Source organism: Amphiura filiformis, chromosome 10 (assembly GCF_039555335.1).
Source record: "Amphiura filiformis chromosome 10, Afil_fr2py, whole genome shotgun sequence".
Classification (NCBI taxonomy): Eukaryota; Metazoa; Echinodermata; class Ophiuroidea; order Amphilepidida; family Amphiuridae; genus Amphiura; species Amphiura filiformis.
In genome coordinates, this window is record NC_092637.1 from 19,431,546 (window position 1) to 19,448,911 (window position 17,366).

Genomic DNA, 17,366 nt, shown 5'->3' on the forward strand with positions numbered 1-17,366 from the left:
GCCAATAAACTATTCACAGAATTTGGGTCAAAGGTCATTAAGGGGTCATTTCCGGTCTGAAAGCTAAAAATATTCAAAAAATCACTGTTTTTACAAATTACATAGCAGAGTGCTGTCATTAGCACACATGCATTGTTACCAACCAGGGTCTTTGGGGTGTCTACAGTTTTGGGGTCAAAGGTCATTAAGGGGTCGCTTCCGGTCAAAAACCAAAAATCATCAAATATGTTCTTTTTTTTTTTTAAATCTCAAAACGTAACCAGACCAGAGTTGCATAAACTTCATATATGCATTAGTGTTATCCGATGTGTGCATGGTATTTTTATTTTTTTGGTCAAAGGTCATTTAGACGTCATTTCCGGTTTTAAGATAAATAACTTCAAGAATTTTTATCTCCATAATTAAGCATAGTAGATTTTTTAAATTTAAACTGTAACAATGCATTTTCGTGGTGTATGTGAGGTTTTTTTTGTATTGGGGTCAAAGGTCTTTAAGGAGGTCAAAACGTCAAATTTGCAAAAAATGTTTAAAATTACAAAAAAGTAGCTATATCTCAGCCTATGGAAGACGGATAAAGCCCCTACATGCTACAGTGATGCACCATTATTGGTATGAGATGTCCATCAACTTTACGACTGGCGTTTCCGGCTCCGGCTAGGTCCAGATCTGTAACCAGATCTAGTTCTTCTTTCTTTCTTCTGGCAACCAATCAACTGCATCTAGCTTCGCAAAGGATTGACAGATTTCAACCAAAGTTGACCCAAATGACCACTGGGCTAGGCCAAACCTTCCATTTGACTTTGACCTCGCTGTGACCTTTGACCTAGCTATAATGGTCAAAAATGTGATTTCACAAAAATGCTACTCCTTCCACAAATTTCATGCAATGATCATGTGACTCATGCATATGAATCAACATGTGGCAGTGCTTAAAACTTCCTAAAAAGAATTGAGGTCAAAGGTCATTAAGGGGTCATTTCCGGTCTGAAAGCTAAAAATATTCAAAAAATCACTGTCTTTACAAAATATATAGCAGAGAGTCGCCATTAGCACACATGCATTGCTACTAGCCAGGGTCTTTAGGATGCCTACAGGTTTGGGGTCAAAGGTCATTAAGGGGTTACTTCCGGTCAAAAACCAAAAATGTTCAAAAAATTTTTATCTCAAAATGTAAACAGACCAGAATAATATAACCAACATACATGAATCAGTGTTACCTGATGTATGCATGGTATTTTTATTTTGGGGGTCAAAGGTCATTAAGGGGTCACTTCCTGTTTTTAGCTGAATAACTTCAAGAATTTTTATCTCAAGAACTGAACATGTTAGAATTTTTAATTAAAATTGAAACAATGCATTTTGTCGGTGTACATAAGGTTTTTTTACATTGAGGTCAAAGGTCATTAAGGGGTCAAAAGGTCAATCAAAAATTTTCAAAAAATCAAAATCCATGTATAAGTTCCGATTAAGCTGAAATTCACCAGGAATATTTCTTATGACATCCTAAGCACAGTGCAAGAGCAGTTGACCCCATCCGTAACCCAGGTGTCAAGTTATAGGGGTCAAATTGCGGCTTGTATTCAGCGTCTGTAGAGTCGCCATTAGCACACATGCATTGCTACTAGCCAGGGTCTTTAGGATGCCTACAGGTTTGGGGTCAAAGGTCATTAAGGGGTTACTTCCGGTCAAAAACAAAAAATGTTAAAAAAATTTTTATCTCAAAATGTAAACAGACCAGAATAATATAACCAACATACATGAATTAGTGTTCCCTGATGTATGCATGGTATTTTTTATTTTGGGGTCAAAAGGTCATTAAGGGTCACTTCCTGTTTTTAGCTGAATAACTTCAAGAATTTTTATCTCAAGAACTGAACATGTTAGAATTTTTAATTAAAATTGGAACAATGCATTTTGTCGGTGTACATAAGGTTTTTTTTACATTGAGGTCAAAGGTCATTAAAGGGGTCAAAAGGTCAATCAAAATTTTCAAAAAATCAAAATCGATGTATAAGTTCCGATTAAGCTGAAATTCACCAGGAATATTTCTTATGACATCCTAAGCACAGTGCAAGAGCAGTTGACCCCATCCGTAACCCAGGGGTCAAGTTATAGGGGTCAAATTGCGGCTTGTATTCAGCGTCTGTTGACTCTAGTTTCTTTACAAGCCGACGACGAATGTCGGCTTGTTCTGTCTCTTCTCAATTCTTCTTCTTCTTTCTTCTTCTGGCAACCTCGTGACATTTTGCGTGAATTGCCACGTTTCGCCCTAGCTCTCTTATGCTTCGACAGATTTCGACCATACTTGAGCCAAATGACCACTGGACTAGGCCAAACCTTCCATTTGACTTTGACCTTGCTGTGACCTTTGACCTAGCTATAATGTGAAAAATGAGAATTAACAAAAAAATGCTACTCCTTCCACAAATTTCATGCAATGATCATGTGACTCATGCATATGAATCAACATGTGGCAGTGCTTAAAACTTCCTAAAAAGAATTGAGGTCAAAGGTCATTAAGGGGTCATTTCCGGTCTGAAAGCTAAAAATATTCAAAAAATCACTGTCTTTACAAATTATATAGCAGAGAGTCGCCATTAGCACACATGCATTGCTACTAGCCAGGGTCTTTAGGATGCCTACAGTTTTGGGGTCAAAGGTCATTAAGGGGTTACTTCCGGTCAAAAACCAAAAAGTTCACAAAATTTTTATCTCAAAATGTAAACAGACCAGAGTAATATAACCATCATACATGAATCAGTGTTACCTGATGTATGCATAGTATTTTTATTTTGGGGTCAAAGGTCATTAAGGGTCACTTCCTGTTTTTAACTAAATAACTTCAAGAATTTTTATCTCGACAACTGAACATAGTAGAATTTTTAAATTAAAATTAGAACAATGCATTTAGTCTGTGTACATAGGGTTTTTTTTTCATTGAGGTCAAAGGTCATTAAGGGGGTCAAAAGGTCAATCAAAAATTTAAAAAAAATCAAAATCCATGTTTAAGTTCCGATTAAGCTGAAATTCACCAGGAATATTTCTTATGACATCCTAAGCACAATGCAAGAGCAGTTGACCCCATCCGTAACCCAGGGGTCAAGTTATAGGGGTCAAATTGCGGCTTGTATTCAGCGTCTGTTGACTCTAGTTTCTTCTTCTTCTGGCAACTCGTGACATTTTGCGTGACTTGCCACGTTTCGCCCTAGCTCTCTTATGCTTCGACAGATTTCAACCATACTTGAGCCAAATGACCACTGGAGTAGGCCAAACCTTACATTTGACATTGACCTGACTGTGACCTTTGACCTTGACCTTATGGTCAAAAATGTTGATTTCACAAAAAATGCTACTCCTTCCACAAATTACATGCAATGATCATGTGACTCATGCATATGAATCAACATGTGGCAGTGCTTAATACTTCCTAAAAAGAATTGAGGTCAAAGGTCATTAAGGGGTCATTTCCGGTCAAAATCTGAAAAATTTGTAAAAAATATTCAAAAAATCACTGTCTGTACAAATTACATAGCAGAGAGTCGCCATTAACACACATGCATTGCTATTAGCCAGGGTCTTTAGGATGCCTACAGTTTCGGGGTCAAAGGTCATTAAGGGGTTACTTCCGGTCAAAAACCAAAATTATCAAAAATGTTCAAAACATTTTATTTCAAAATGTAAACAGACCAGAATAATATAACCAACATACATGAATTAGCGTTCCCTGATGTATGCATGGTATTTTTATTTTGGGGGTCAAAGGTCATTAAGGGGTCACTTCCTGTTTTTAGCTGAATAACTTTAAGAATTTTTATCTCAAGAACTGAACATGTTAGAATTTTTTAATTAAAATTGGAACAATGCATTTTGTCGGTGTACATAAGTTTTTTTTTTTCATTGAGGTCAAAGGTCATTAAGGGGGTCAAAAGGTCAATCAAAAATTTAAAAAAATCAAAATCCATGTTTAAGTTCCGATTAAGCTGAAATTCACCAGGAATATTTCTTATGACATCCTAAGCACAATGTAAGAGCAGTTGACCCCATCCGTAACCCAGGGGTCAAGTTATAGGGGTCAAATTGCGGCTTGTATTCAGCGTCTGTTGACTCTAGTCTTCTTCTTACAAGCCGACGACGGATGTCGGCTTGTTCTGTCTCTTCTCAATTCTTACAAGCCGACGACGGATGTCGGCTTGTTCTGTCTCTTCTCAATTCTTTCTTTCTTTCTTTCTTCTGGCAACTCGTGACATTTTGCGTGACTTGCCACGTTTCGCCCTAGCTCTCTTATGCTTCGACAGATTTCAACCATACTTGAGCCAAATGACCACTGGACTAGGCCAAACCTTACATTTGACTTTGACCTGACTGTGACCTTTGACCTTGACCTTATGGTCAAAAATGTTGATTTCAAAAAAAATGCTACTCCTTCCACAAATTACATGCAATGATCATGTGACTCATGCATATGAATCAACATGTGGCAGTGCTTAAAACTTCCTAAAAAGAATTGAGGTCAAAGGTCATTAAGGGGTCATTTCCGGTCAAAATCTGAAAAATTTGTAAAAAATATTCAAAAAATCACTGTCTGTACAAATTACATAGCAGAGAGTCGCCATTAACACACATGCATTGCTATTAGCCAGGGTCTTTAGGATGCCTACAGTTTCGGGGTCAAAGGTCATTAAGGGGTTACTTCCGGTCAAAAACCAAAATTATCAAAAATGTTCAAAACATTTTTATTTCAAAATGTAAACAGACCAGAATAATATAACCAACATACATGAATTAGTGTTCCCTGATGTATGCATGGTATTTTTATTTTGGGGGTCAAAGGTCATTAAGGGGTCACTTCCTGTTTTTAGCTGAATAACTTCAAGAATTTTTATCTCAAGAACTGAACATGTTAGAATTTTTTAATTAAAATTGGAACAATGCATTTTGTCGGTGTACATAATTTTTTTTTTCATTGAGGTCAAAGGTCATTAAGGGGGTCAAAAGGTCAATCAAAAATTTAAAAAAATCAAAATCCATGTTTAAGTTCCGATTAAGCTGAAATTCACCAGGAATATTTCTTATGACATCCTAAGCACAATGCAAGAGCAGTTGACCCCATCCGTAACCCAGGGGTCAAGTTATAGGGGTCAAATTGCGGCTTGTATTCAGCGTCTGTTGACTCTAGTTACCTAGCCGGGACACCGGCTAGGTCTTGTGATGCTATCGGATCTTTACACAGCCGTGACGTTGGTCACGGCTGTGTCTTTTTTCTTACAGGTTCTTTCTTTCTTTCTTTCTTTCTTCTTCTTCTTCTTCTTTCTGCCGACCACTACATTTGCTCTAGCACTTACATGCTTACACCGATTTTGACCTAACTTGGTCACAACCATCATTGACCATGCCCCTACATGTCATATGAAACTCGTGGGGTCAAAGGTCACGCAGGGGTCATAGAGGTCAAAAACGTGATTTCAACTCAAAATGCTTCTTCTCTCACAGATTACGTAGGACAGTGACACCACTTGCACACATGCATTGTTATTATCCAGTGTCTATGGGGTCCTCACAGATTTGGGGTCAAAGGTCATTAAGGGGTCACTTCCGGTATAAAACGAAAAAAACTTCAAAATTTTTTATTTGCTAAGAAAAACATAGGACAGTAAAGATATGTTCACACATAAATTGTAGTTACCCTGTGTATATGTCGTATTTTTTATTTAGTGTCAAAGGTCATTAAGGGGCCACTTCCGGTATAAAACGAAATACCTTTAAAATGCTTCTTCTCCCACAAATTACGTCGGACAGTGACACCACTTGCACACATGAATTGTTATTACCCAGTGTCTATGGGGTCCTCACAGATTTGGGGTCAAGGTCATTAAGGGGTCACTTCCGGTATAAAACGAAATACCTTCAAAAATTTTTATCAGCCAAGAAAAACATTGGAGAGTGATGGTATGTTCACACATGAATTGCGTTTACCTAATGCATATATGGTAATTTTTATTTGGGGTCAAAGGTCATTAAGGGGTCACTTCCGGTATAAAAGGTAATACCTTTAAAATGCTTCTTCCACAAATTACGTAGGACAGTGACGCCACTTGTACACATTCATTGTTAATACCCAGTGTCCATGTGCTCCTAACAGGTTTGGGATCAAAGGTCATTAAGGGGTCACTTCCGGTATGAAACGAAATACCTTCAAAAATTTTCACTAGCCAAGAAAAACATAGGAGAGTGATGGTATATTCACACATGAATTATGTTTACCTAATGCATATGTGGTATTTTTTATTTGGGTTCAAAGATCATTAAGGGGTCAGTTCCGGTATAACACGAGATACCTTCAAAAATGTTTATATGTTTATCAGCCAAGAAAAACAGGAGAGTGATGGTATGTTCACACATGAATTGTGTTTATGTATTTGGGGTATTTTTTTATTTGGGGTAAAATGTCGAGGTCATTTCCGATATTAAACGAAATACCTTCAAAAATTTTATTAGCTAAGAAAAACATAGGACAGTGACGGTATGTTCACACATGAATTGTGACTACCAAAGGTAGGCCTATATGTGGATTTTTTTTTAATTTCTGGTCAAATGTCATTAAGGGTCACTCCCGGTATAAACCGAAATAGGGCCTACCTTTAAAATGCATCTTCTCCCACAAAATTTTTATTAGCTAAGAAAAACATAGGACAGTAACGGTAACATATGTTCACACATGATTTGTGGTTGTGGTATTTTTTTTATTTGGGGTCAAAGGTCATTCAGGGACTCACCTCTGGTGTAAAACAAAACACCTTAAAATGCTTTTTCTGCCTCAGTGCACGACTCGGGGGGAGCCCACCCCCCTCCCATTGTGGCCTGTAGGCCTACAACATCCGCGATAATCAAGTTAGCACCTTAAACAAGGATTAAACACTCGGCTAAAATGCCGGATTTGGGATGCCAGTGATTTTTGCCAACTAATAATAGGCCTATGATTGCATGATTTTGTACTCGTTCAGTTGTATGATTCATAAATAATTTTGCAATTGTCATTGTAGCAGGATGATTTTGTGATTTGACCTGCTGATTTCACGACATTTTATGGCAAAGAAATGCTAATCTATTTTGTTTGACAATGTTATACATGTAATATTGCTTTAAGTACCCTGGACTGGAGTGTGCATCGCCGCGGAGTGAGTATCATGAGTGAATCAGTCAGCTCTGCACTGCCTCGCAGGTCTCACACACACACCCCACCCCACAGTACAGTAGTCGAGTCAACGAGTTCGCTATAATCAGTCGCTTTGCGACTGGACCCTTAAGACTATGTCTGAACTTTTGAGGGCGATTGTGGCCCCTGTGCAATGAGTGTGAAGAAGTCATGGAATTAAAAGATGGTGAGTAGTTTTGTTTACAAAATTTGCTGTAGAATGATACCAAATTCGACATGTTTTTGTTCTTGTTTGATGATGAAAAGTTATTCCGATGAAAATTTGGGGTGTTGAAACTTGGAAGCTTCAAATCGTGTTATTATCCGTGCGGAATTCGATGTGAAAAAACGAGTGAATTTGTCACGTAGCGAAGGATGCATGAGTGATGATGATGTAAGCTTTCGTGTGATACCAAATTTATCATGCATCGTGGTTTGGTTCAGCATGCAAAAACATAGTTGTAGTAGTTGTAGTAACTACAAATTTCGAACGTTTGAGGAGTTGTTCTCAAGTTGTACAAGGTGCCATAGGGTGTCTTCAGTGTTAATTATTTTCATTTATATTAAAATGTCGCAAAATATTTATAATAATATAAATTACAACCTGTTTCAAATTTCACCTCTCCATATATTCATACATTGCTCACCTGTGTTTTCATATATCATATTTTGTGGTGAAAAATGATTACAAATGTGTAATTTGCAATCATTTTTGAGCAACGATTTCTTCGACCGGCGGCTAAGTGTACATGTGAATGCACATTAAACACATACAAACGCATACACAGCACCTGTTGGTAGGTATCCCAGGTGAATTCAAATTTGCCATCAAACTGCATCATTTTATATATCAAATTAAAGCCCTTGAGTAAAGAAAGCCAACACTGAAAACCTTTTGTCATAGCACTTTCCGTAGCAAAGTTACATCTTGTCAAAGATTGACTTTCATCAAAAAGATTCTGCTAGCAAAATTCCCCAAAACAGCATTACGGGGTGTTTCTAGATCTTAGTTTCATGACGATAGCACCTTTTTTTAATGGAACTGCTATCAAAATCTCTCTGAAATTCCATGTGCGTAGTCTCTCATCACCAAAAAAATCATATATTTGGGTCAAGTGAAGTATAGACAACATATTTATGAAGGTTTCCTTCTTAAAAGCTTCTTTTTAATTTCAATGTAAATTTGTATTGCCGGTTTAGGCCATTTTGACTGACTAACAAATGTGTTATCTGGTGTTTCCATGTGATACCTACTGTTGGAACTCCCGGTCGGAGCCGGGAGTTTCAATTGAATTATTGGAACTGTAGTTGCAGTAACTCATGAACTACAAATTTTGAACGTTTGAGGACTTGTTCTCAAGTTGTAGGTACATTGTTTAAGGGTCTCCAGGGTTTTATTTTGGCAAGTTTGCATTAGTATACAAAAATGTATATCTGGTAAAATACTCACTTTAGAAACCTGTGTTACTGATGTATGTCATATCTGTGATTGCTAAACTTATTCTATGCATCAGCTTTTGTCCAAAGAAATATTTAAAAAGACGATTTTTGAGCGATTTTTATGAGCAGCGAAAAGTCCACTCCACGACTATGTACATATGTGAATGGTGATGAATGCACGCTAAATCATGGCGGCACATACACATAGCTCCTCCTTGAACTCACGGTCGAGCCGTGAGTTCCAATTATTGAACTAGCAAAACACGGTTTGAAATTGTGGTCAATTTTGAAATGGACTCGAAATCAATCAATGATTGTAATATTGCGGCGCTAGCTTGAATTTTACATTAATAAATATGGCTTGCAAATTTAAATGAAATCGTTATTGTTGGAACTTATAATTATTTTATCTTGTTAATTAATTAATTATTTATAAATTGAGAATATTAATATACATGTATATATAATTGTTCTATTTTTTATATTATTTACGATTCCAGGATCTGTGACGGGAGGCACGAAAAACCGCACAACAAAGAGGAAAATGACACAGTCAAAGACGGTTGATGAGGAACTTCAATTTCATATTTAAATATCTCCAAATTATCACTGTACTAGACTGTCATTATTTTTAAGGGAACTGTTGAACTCTAAATTATCAGTGATGATAATCACGACAACGCTATCCAGAAATAGCAATGTGGATATCAAAATGGGAGATGCATTCCTGAGTTTGCAAATTATCAGACAAGTGGTGAGTAACTTGCATTGATAGTCCAGATTGGAATTTGCTCCCAGATACTGTAGCTTCACATTCTAGGCCAGAGGTAGGGGGCCTAGGGACCGTTCACAAACACTTGTTGGGGGGGGGGGCTGATGCAAAAAGGGGGGACCCTTAAAATTTTGACCCTCCTAAGGGGGGCCTGAAAAAATGACAACCAATTTTGCTGGGAAAATTGAGTATAGGCCTATGCTTTTCTGTGGGGTTGACCCATAATTTCCATGTCAAAAAGGGGGGCCCCAAAAAAATTTTGCAATGAAATTTTTTTTGCATCAGGCCCCCCCTAACAAGTGTTTGTGAATGGTCCCCTAGTGATAGGCTGTACTGCCAAAAAAGGATGTGATGTTTTGAAAAGCTTAGTACCAGCTGATTTGAAGCAGCCCATTCCCCTGAGCATTTGTTTACCTAGGAATAGGTTTTGTCTGCATTATGTTTGCTTGTGACCGCCTTTTTTTTCACTGTTTTGACGATAAATGCTTTGATCATCATTACAGACATTTTGCAACAGATTGAGAAAAGATTTGAATTTTTTTTTATTAAAATGAAAAGAAATTTGCAATTTTGTAGAAACATGATGAGGTCATCCTTAAATTTTCATTATTTCCTCTAGACCCATACAACTAAGAAAAAATGCTAATTGGGTCATTCTTCGGTAAAGTGCCTAATTACAGTCCCGCCACTTTCAGGAGTACCGTAATTTAACTAAAACTAAAATATGAAACATGATTTCGAATTTTATTTTTTTGCAGGTGGGTAACTTTAGCATAGTAAAAAACACCGGGAATCATGACAAGTTATTTATTGTGTAGAAAAAGTTATTGTAACACATCTTTCATAGGCAGGAGTAAAAATAATTTTACCCTTTATGTCTAAAATTTCCTGTCCCGATGTCTGCGTCATCTACCGTCACGAAAATTTAGATGTGCCTGGACAAAAATACTAGTTTTGTAAGGTCATATATATTTGACCCCGAGAGGACAAGTCAATTTGCAGTAAATTCATTTGACATTTTCCCCTCATGTTGGCGCAATAAATTCATCAAAACTAGAACAATTTCTTCACTCATACGGGTGGGTACCTTTATAAATCATCATCTCCGAACGCTTCTGATACGGTACCTAAAATGTTCGCATTATACTTTTTCCAATTACAACAGGTGTACGTTTATTTCTATTCACCTCCTTTATTGACCATGTATGTTATAGTTTTACCACTAGGGTTGTAAGTTTGTTCATTTCGTAATACACCATCACGTGATATCCGTCACAATTTTGTGACGGATGATGTTCGGAGTCCAGATGATTTACTATGAGAGAATCATCTCTGTCACTCTATAGATAATGCCCTGCTTTGACCTTAAAACTGGTCAAATGTAAATGTAATGATATGTTGCATAATCTTGGTTACCGGGTATACTCCTTTCCTCTGTAGGTAAAAAACAAATGTTCAATGTGCGACATATTTTTGGTATCAGTGGAAAAAATATACATCAAGCTGCTAATTTTATAATAAAGATTGAGCCAAACACCTTTTTACTACACTGGAGACAGGGTTCTTAAGTTTTTGCCGCAGGTGGAAAAAGCCGCGGTTTTAACCACTTGGCAAAACAGTTTTTGCCGGCAAAATGGCAAAAACTAAAAAAAGTGATTTATAGTTCAGTTTTTTCATCTCAAAACAAATTATTAAGTTAAATAAGTTCCAGAGTGTAACAAGGCCAGATTTTGTAATCATAAGCAATATATTTAAAAGAAATTAAAGGCATGCGTTTTCATTGCTCTAAAGCATCGAAGTGTGGCATGTATCAAATTCAAAACTTTTTCATTTTAAGGAATTGATGAGACAAAAACTATGTTGAATGATTCATTAAAAGTTGTGTGTTACTGTTTATGAGCTTTCTGTGGCACTTTTTTATATTTGAGTGGCTATATGTGAGTTTTTGCCATTTTTGCCGGTTTAAACCAGGCAAAAACTGGCAAAAACAGTTTTTGCCAGATTTTTGCCACTTTGCCGGCAAAAACAGGTTTTTGCCGGCAAAAACCGAAGCCTGACTGGAGACATGTATCATGGGTCGCATTTAAGGAGTTTGCGCGTCCAGGGACTCCTTATTTTTTGACTTTGCCCATTTTGTGACCAAAGGGTCCGATAAAAACTCTATGGACTCTTTAATTTCACGATGCACGGAGGCCTAAATCATCAATGAAAAACAAAAAAAATAAAAAGATCAGTAAATCTTTTGAATCACCATACATGTAAGCCAATCCACTAATAATTTCACTGGAATATTTGACAAGTTGTATTCGATCCAACCGCGATCATATTTCGCATACATGTATTATAAACTGCAACGCGAACCCACGACCTTGGATACAGTACATGTACTAACCAATCACGAGTTGCGCACACACAGTTGCACACGCTGTTGTACATCATGTAGTGTATGCAAAAAAATGCCACACTGTCAGGCTGTGTTCATTTTTAAATTGAAATTTTCACTGTAGACCCTATCTCATGACTGATGGTAATGAACCTGGCCATTCATATTTGGATTTGGTTAAAAGTAAATTTGTCCAAAGTTATACTTCAGGTATGCTAACTACATGTACAACTTACATGAATGATGATTTACACAGGAATACTTTGATAAAATAGAAACTAGAGAGCATTTATTTTCTGAATGATGTGAAATCAAAAGGGCCATTCTTCAGTTACAAGTTCTCATATTTGTGACAAAAAATATGGGACATTTTACCTTGAATTGTACAGTTCCTTAAATGTTTAAAACATAGAAAGCTCGTGATATGAGATACAGTAGTCAAGCCATGATCAACCCCTCAAAATTTGGAAGCACCATCAAGCCTTAGAGGGCTTGGGGGGAGTGCTACTTTCAGTGCTTTCATAATTTTATTAGCCTGGTTTTTATAAGATGTAATATGAAAGTTTTGAGGTGTTATTGTTTTATTTCTTGCTTATGAGTGTTAAATTCATGGAATAAATGAACTTGCAAGTCACAAGAACATGTTGATCAGCTGAATGCACAGTCTATTGTACATAGTACAGTATTGACAGTTATAGGTAGCAGGGGTCTACAAAATCATTATTTCAAGTAAGTTAATTGTGCAAATATTGCAAACAAAATTGGCATCTACTATAAAACAAACAAAGAAAGACAATATTATTAGAAGTTGTAATAAAAAAGGTCCTTTTTTTAATATTTACTTATTTTACGGTAAATTAAGATGGCGTAAATTACCAGGCGGCATAGGACAATATGCGACATGTGACGTTCGAGGCTGGCGAAAATACAAGGCTAACAGCCCCATTCAAAATAGCCGGTTAGCAGTTATAAATTGAAAAACAACATTTACAGTGGGGTACATTGTTGTACCCCAACGGTTTTTAGATAATTTTGCTTGGACACCACATAACAAATTTAGAATTGTTTGATTTCATGATTTACGAGTTAATCCAATGGCGACATCAAAAATGGCGATATCGCATCTGCCACTGCCTGGTTGATGCCCTGCTCGGGTTGATGATTTTTGTTGAAATTTTTACCCGGGGGGTGGGGGGGGGGGTCATAATTATTGCACCTTAGGCCATCTTAATTAAATCCTGTGTCTCAATTCTTAAAGCTTGTCGGAAATTGAAAACCTAATGCGGAATGCGTTTTTTTTTATTGTATTTTTTTTATGTAACTTATTTTTGCTGAACCATGAAATGGTATCAGCCTATAAGAGTGAATGTTACTAGCTTACTTACTAGCTTACTTACTAGCTTACTAACTGACTAACCATTTGGTCTGAAATGGACATATCTCTAAATGCCACGAAGGTATGACCCCATGAGTGGTGTCATATGAAAGAGGAAAACATAAAGAATATAATAAAAATATTTCCAATCGTCAGAGGTTATCCAGGGGTCAAAAAAGGTCATTTTAACTGAAAATGCTCCGATTGAGCTTAAATTTAAATGCAATGATCCTTGTGACATTCTAAACATGTTAAAAACATTAAAAAATTTATTTAAGGTCATTAAGGGGTCATAAAGGGGTCAAAGGTCAAGGTTCTCAAAATGCTCCAATTGAGCTGAAATTTAAATGCAATGATCCTTATGACATTCTAAACATTTAAAAAATATTTTAAAATTCATTTAAGGTCATTAAGGGGTCATAAAGGGGTCAAAGGTCAAGTTTTCCAAAATGCTCCAATTGAGCTGAAATTTAAACGCAATGATCCTTATGACATTCTAAACATGTTGAAAATATTTTTAATTCATTTAAGGTCATTAAGGGGAAATAAAGGGGTCAAAGGTCAAGTTTTCAAAATGCTTCAATTGAGCTTAAATTTAAATGCAATGATCCTTATGACATTCTTAACATGTTTTAAATATTTTAAAATTCATTTAAGGTCATTAAGGGGGTCATAAGTCAAGTTTTCAAAATGCTAGCTTCTCACGATCAAGGTATATTAAAACGGCAATTAATGAAACAGTCTTATTAAAATTAATACTATCCTGCACAGTATTGCTGCTTGATCAGATCGTCACAGTCATCCGCCTAACTAATATGGTACCTCGTGCCCTTGCAAAGCTGCACAGTATTGCTGCTTGATCAGATCGTCACAGTCATCCGCCTAACTTATGGTACCTCGTGCCCTTGCAAAGGGCACAGTTGCTCTAGTTCATTGTATATTCTTTACGTTTCCTCTTTCATTAACACCACTCGGGCGGTCATACCTTCGTAGCATTTCGAGATTATGGCCATTACAGACTCCAGGTGACAGTGGTATAGGCCTACCACAATATACTGCAAGCCACATGGTTCAGCTATGGTGCGGTTATCGCTCTAGTTTATGTGTCAGACTAGAATTTCGGAAAAGAATTTTGGGCCAAAATTACCCAATGTTGCAAATGTTGGAATAGTAGACAAATAAAGTCACTGCTACAAACTATTATTCTTCTCTTTTATTGTTTTTGTGTCCAAAATTTGCCCAAAAAAAATCTGAAACTTATGATCGAATATGAATTTTCAGTTTTATTTTTGCCTTTTTACTTAAAAAAAAATAAAAAGACATAAAAAAATGAATTTCTTAATTTCCAAAGAGGACTACGCGCATGATTTTACTAACGCGCGCGGCAGCTTTGAGACACAGGATTTAATTAAGATGGCCTTATGTACAGCGCTCGAAATTTTGGTTGTCCGGATGCCCGGGACAACTTACAAAGTCGCCGGACAACCAAAAATACTGATTCGGTTGTAGGACAACCATAAATCTAGCCAAAAGTCACATTTGTAGGCCTACGGACAACCAAAAACTTAGACGGACAACCAGAAATTGTAATCTGGTTGTCCGTGGGACAACCATTTATTTTTCCTAAATTCGAACACTGCTTATGTAGATGGTTTATATTTCAAACTTGAATTGCAGTTGTACATGTGTGAATTGTATGACGTGCACACACTTCAGAATTTATTACACAGGAGTTGTATGACTTTATTTATCTGTTTATATTTAATTTTTGAAATTTTTAATTGCTCACGTAGAGTTTGTTTCTTGTTTATTTTTCCTTGCAGACATGTCACTTATCCCCTTGTATCTATACCACCCTGGGAATATGCTGATATAATAGGACATCAATTTTCCATGTGGAAGTCTTCAATTTCCAATCTTCATCTGTTTTGTCAACGGAAGTGATTCCTGTCAAATTGGCATTCGCACAAGAAACCTCTGTGTTCACATAAACAAGAATCTGTGATAACTGCCGCTCAAATTCTTTGATGAGGCTTTCAACTTCAACTACCAAAATTAAGGTACATGTATGTTTAAAAAAAAACAATACCGGTAGTGTACATTATACATTTGTACCGATCTGACATTTCAAAATGTCAGACATTCCGATGTGCAGAAGATATTATTTAGCAATATACCAAATTTACACACATGATGTGAAGATAAAATGTACAGATTTGATAGAAAACCAAATTTATCTTTATGAAAACATGTAAATGGTGCAAATCTTTTGTCAGAATAACCCTTTCATCTGCAGATCTTGTCAAACCCATCATACAAAAATAATCCAACACATAAACTTCTTCCTTCTCTACAGTGTATAAAAGGAAAATTAAAGGGCATATACATTGTATACTGCTCGGACAACATCATATCATTGGCAAGCTAATATTATGAGGACAATGAAAATGACTCCTTTTTGAGAAAATAAGACGTTCAAAATTGATATTCCGCAAAAAACAACTATAAGCGGTGAGTTCTTTAATCGAACGAGACAGATTTGACGTAGAAAAGAGTTTGACGTCATGAAATGAGATGTGCCCGCTTTGAAAGAATGAACTGTAAACACTCTCAATGCACAGAATGTATACTGTTATTGTTCTCAGAAAAAACTCTGAATCAAGTATTACAAATTTAATGGTTTTAAACATGAATAAAATCTGCCGCTTCTTTTTTTATATATCAGTTAATTGTCATATTACAATTCATAATCATATGTATATATCAACATCATGAGAAATATTTGGACTAAAAAATAAAAAAAATATTTTGAGCTTAGAATTTGAGCTTAATCGATATTGTATTTATTATGCAAATAAACAATTTCAATGGGCCGTAGCTAACCTTTTGTCGACCATTGAAGGTCACAAGATTTGTACATGAATGAACATGAAAAGAGCTCTAGGATCATGTGTTATTGTGAACTTAGGGGAACGGTGGGTAATCCCACTCTTGATATTGGTATGGTTTATTCTATCTTTCGTTGTTTTAATGTGTAGTTATAGGCTTCAATGAAAAGGTGTTCAGGATTACCCCACTCCCCTATGGTTTGCTCTTCATTTACTTACCTCATTCAGCCCACTGCCTTGAAATTTTATTTTGCTTCGAACAGGGGAAGGACCCGTACGAGCCCGAACTTTACCAACACAATTTCTCTTTTTTCAGGAGAAATATGTATTAAAAAAGTTGCAACGAGTGTCAACTTATAATATAATAATTATTCTCTTCGAATGGAGTTAAACTTGTTTTTGCAATAGATATGCCCTTTAACTGTAATGTGCAATGTGTTTATTTCCCAGGTGGTATGCATGTGGACTGTGTTCGTTGTAGTGGAGTACTCAACATCACCACCATTACAAACTGTTTATGCAGTAGTCTTCCTGAACTTTTCGCTGGTACAGATCATAAAGGTTTGCCTTAAGTCGCTGCATTATATATTACAAATATACTTTCAGCTCAATACAATACTACATGTATTTTGTAATTAATTTGAACTGTATGAACATGTCTCAAAAGTTGTGACTTAAGCATTCTTTACGGACTACCGGATTATGAAATTGTTAAACTGTATACAGCAAGTGCAGAACACTGCAGCTAGGATGGTATCCTGTGTGAGAAAGCATGAGCATATAAGACCGGTTCTGCAACTGCTTCAGTGGTTAGTACGAAAGCCTATTATGGATAAAATCACTAAATGGGCTTGCACTGACTATGTCTTTGAGTTGATCGCAGAATACAAGCCTACAGGCTCGCTCAGATCCGTACTCACTCCATGCAGTGAAGACATCTACAGTGTATGGAAGCCTGTCTTTCGCTGCTGCAGTACTGAACGCTATGGAATGAATTGCCTTAAAATCAAATGTTTTATGTCACTGTCAGTACAGTGAATGGTTTTAAAGCATCTTTGAAAACATACTAATACTTGTTTACATTGTAATTATGATAATGCATTGCCTATTGAACTGTGCTAGTTTATATATTTAATGTTTTACTTGCTGAGTTGTATCATTTGGGACTTTTTCATGATGTTATACTCATGTACTGCAATATTATGTGAGGCCAATTGACTGGCTCCCTGGAATCATGTCAGTGGGTCTCTCATGCTTCCTCTGATGCTGATGATTGTAGTGCCTGAGACACAGTCACAAAAGAGACACCCTCTCAG

The 17,366-nt window shown here is 36.4% G+C and overlaps 1 long non-coding RNA gene across 1 annotated transcript; it reads left to right on the forward strand.

Moving 5' to 3' along the window:
• The first annotated feature begins 7,344 nt into the window (after window positions 1–7,344).
• On the forward strand, window positions 7,345–16,887 carry LOC140162616 (uncharacterized). The gene is made up of 4 exons (XR_011860310.1): window positions 7,345–7,379; window positions 9,133–9,386; window positions 14,986–15,222; window positions 16,501–16,887. It is a non-coding gene; the product is annotated as an uncharacterized lncRNA (long non-coding RNA).
• The last annotated feature ends 479 nt before the right edge of the window (window positions 16,888–17,366 follow it).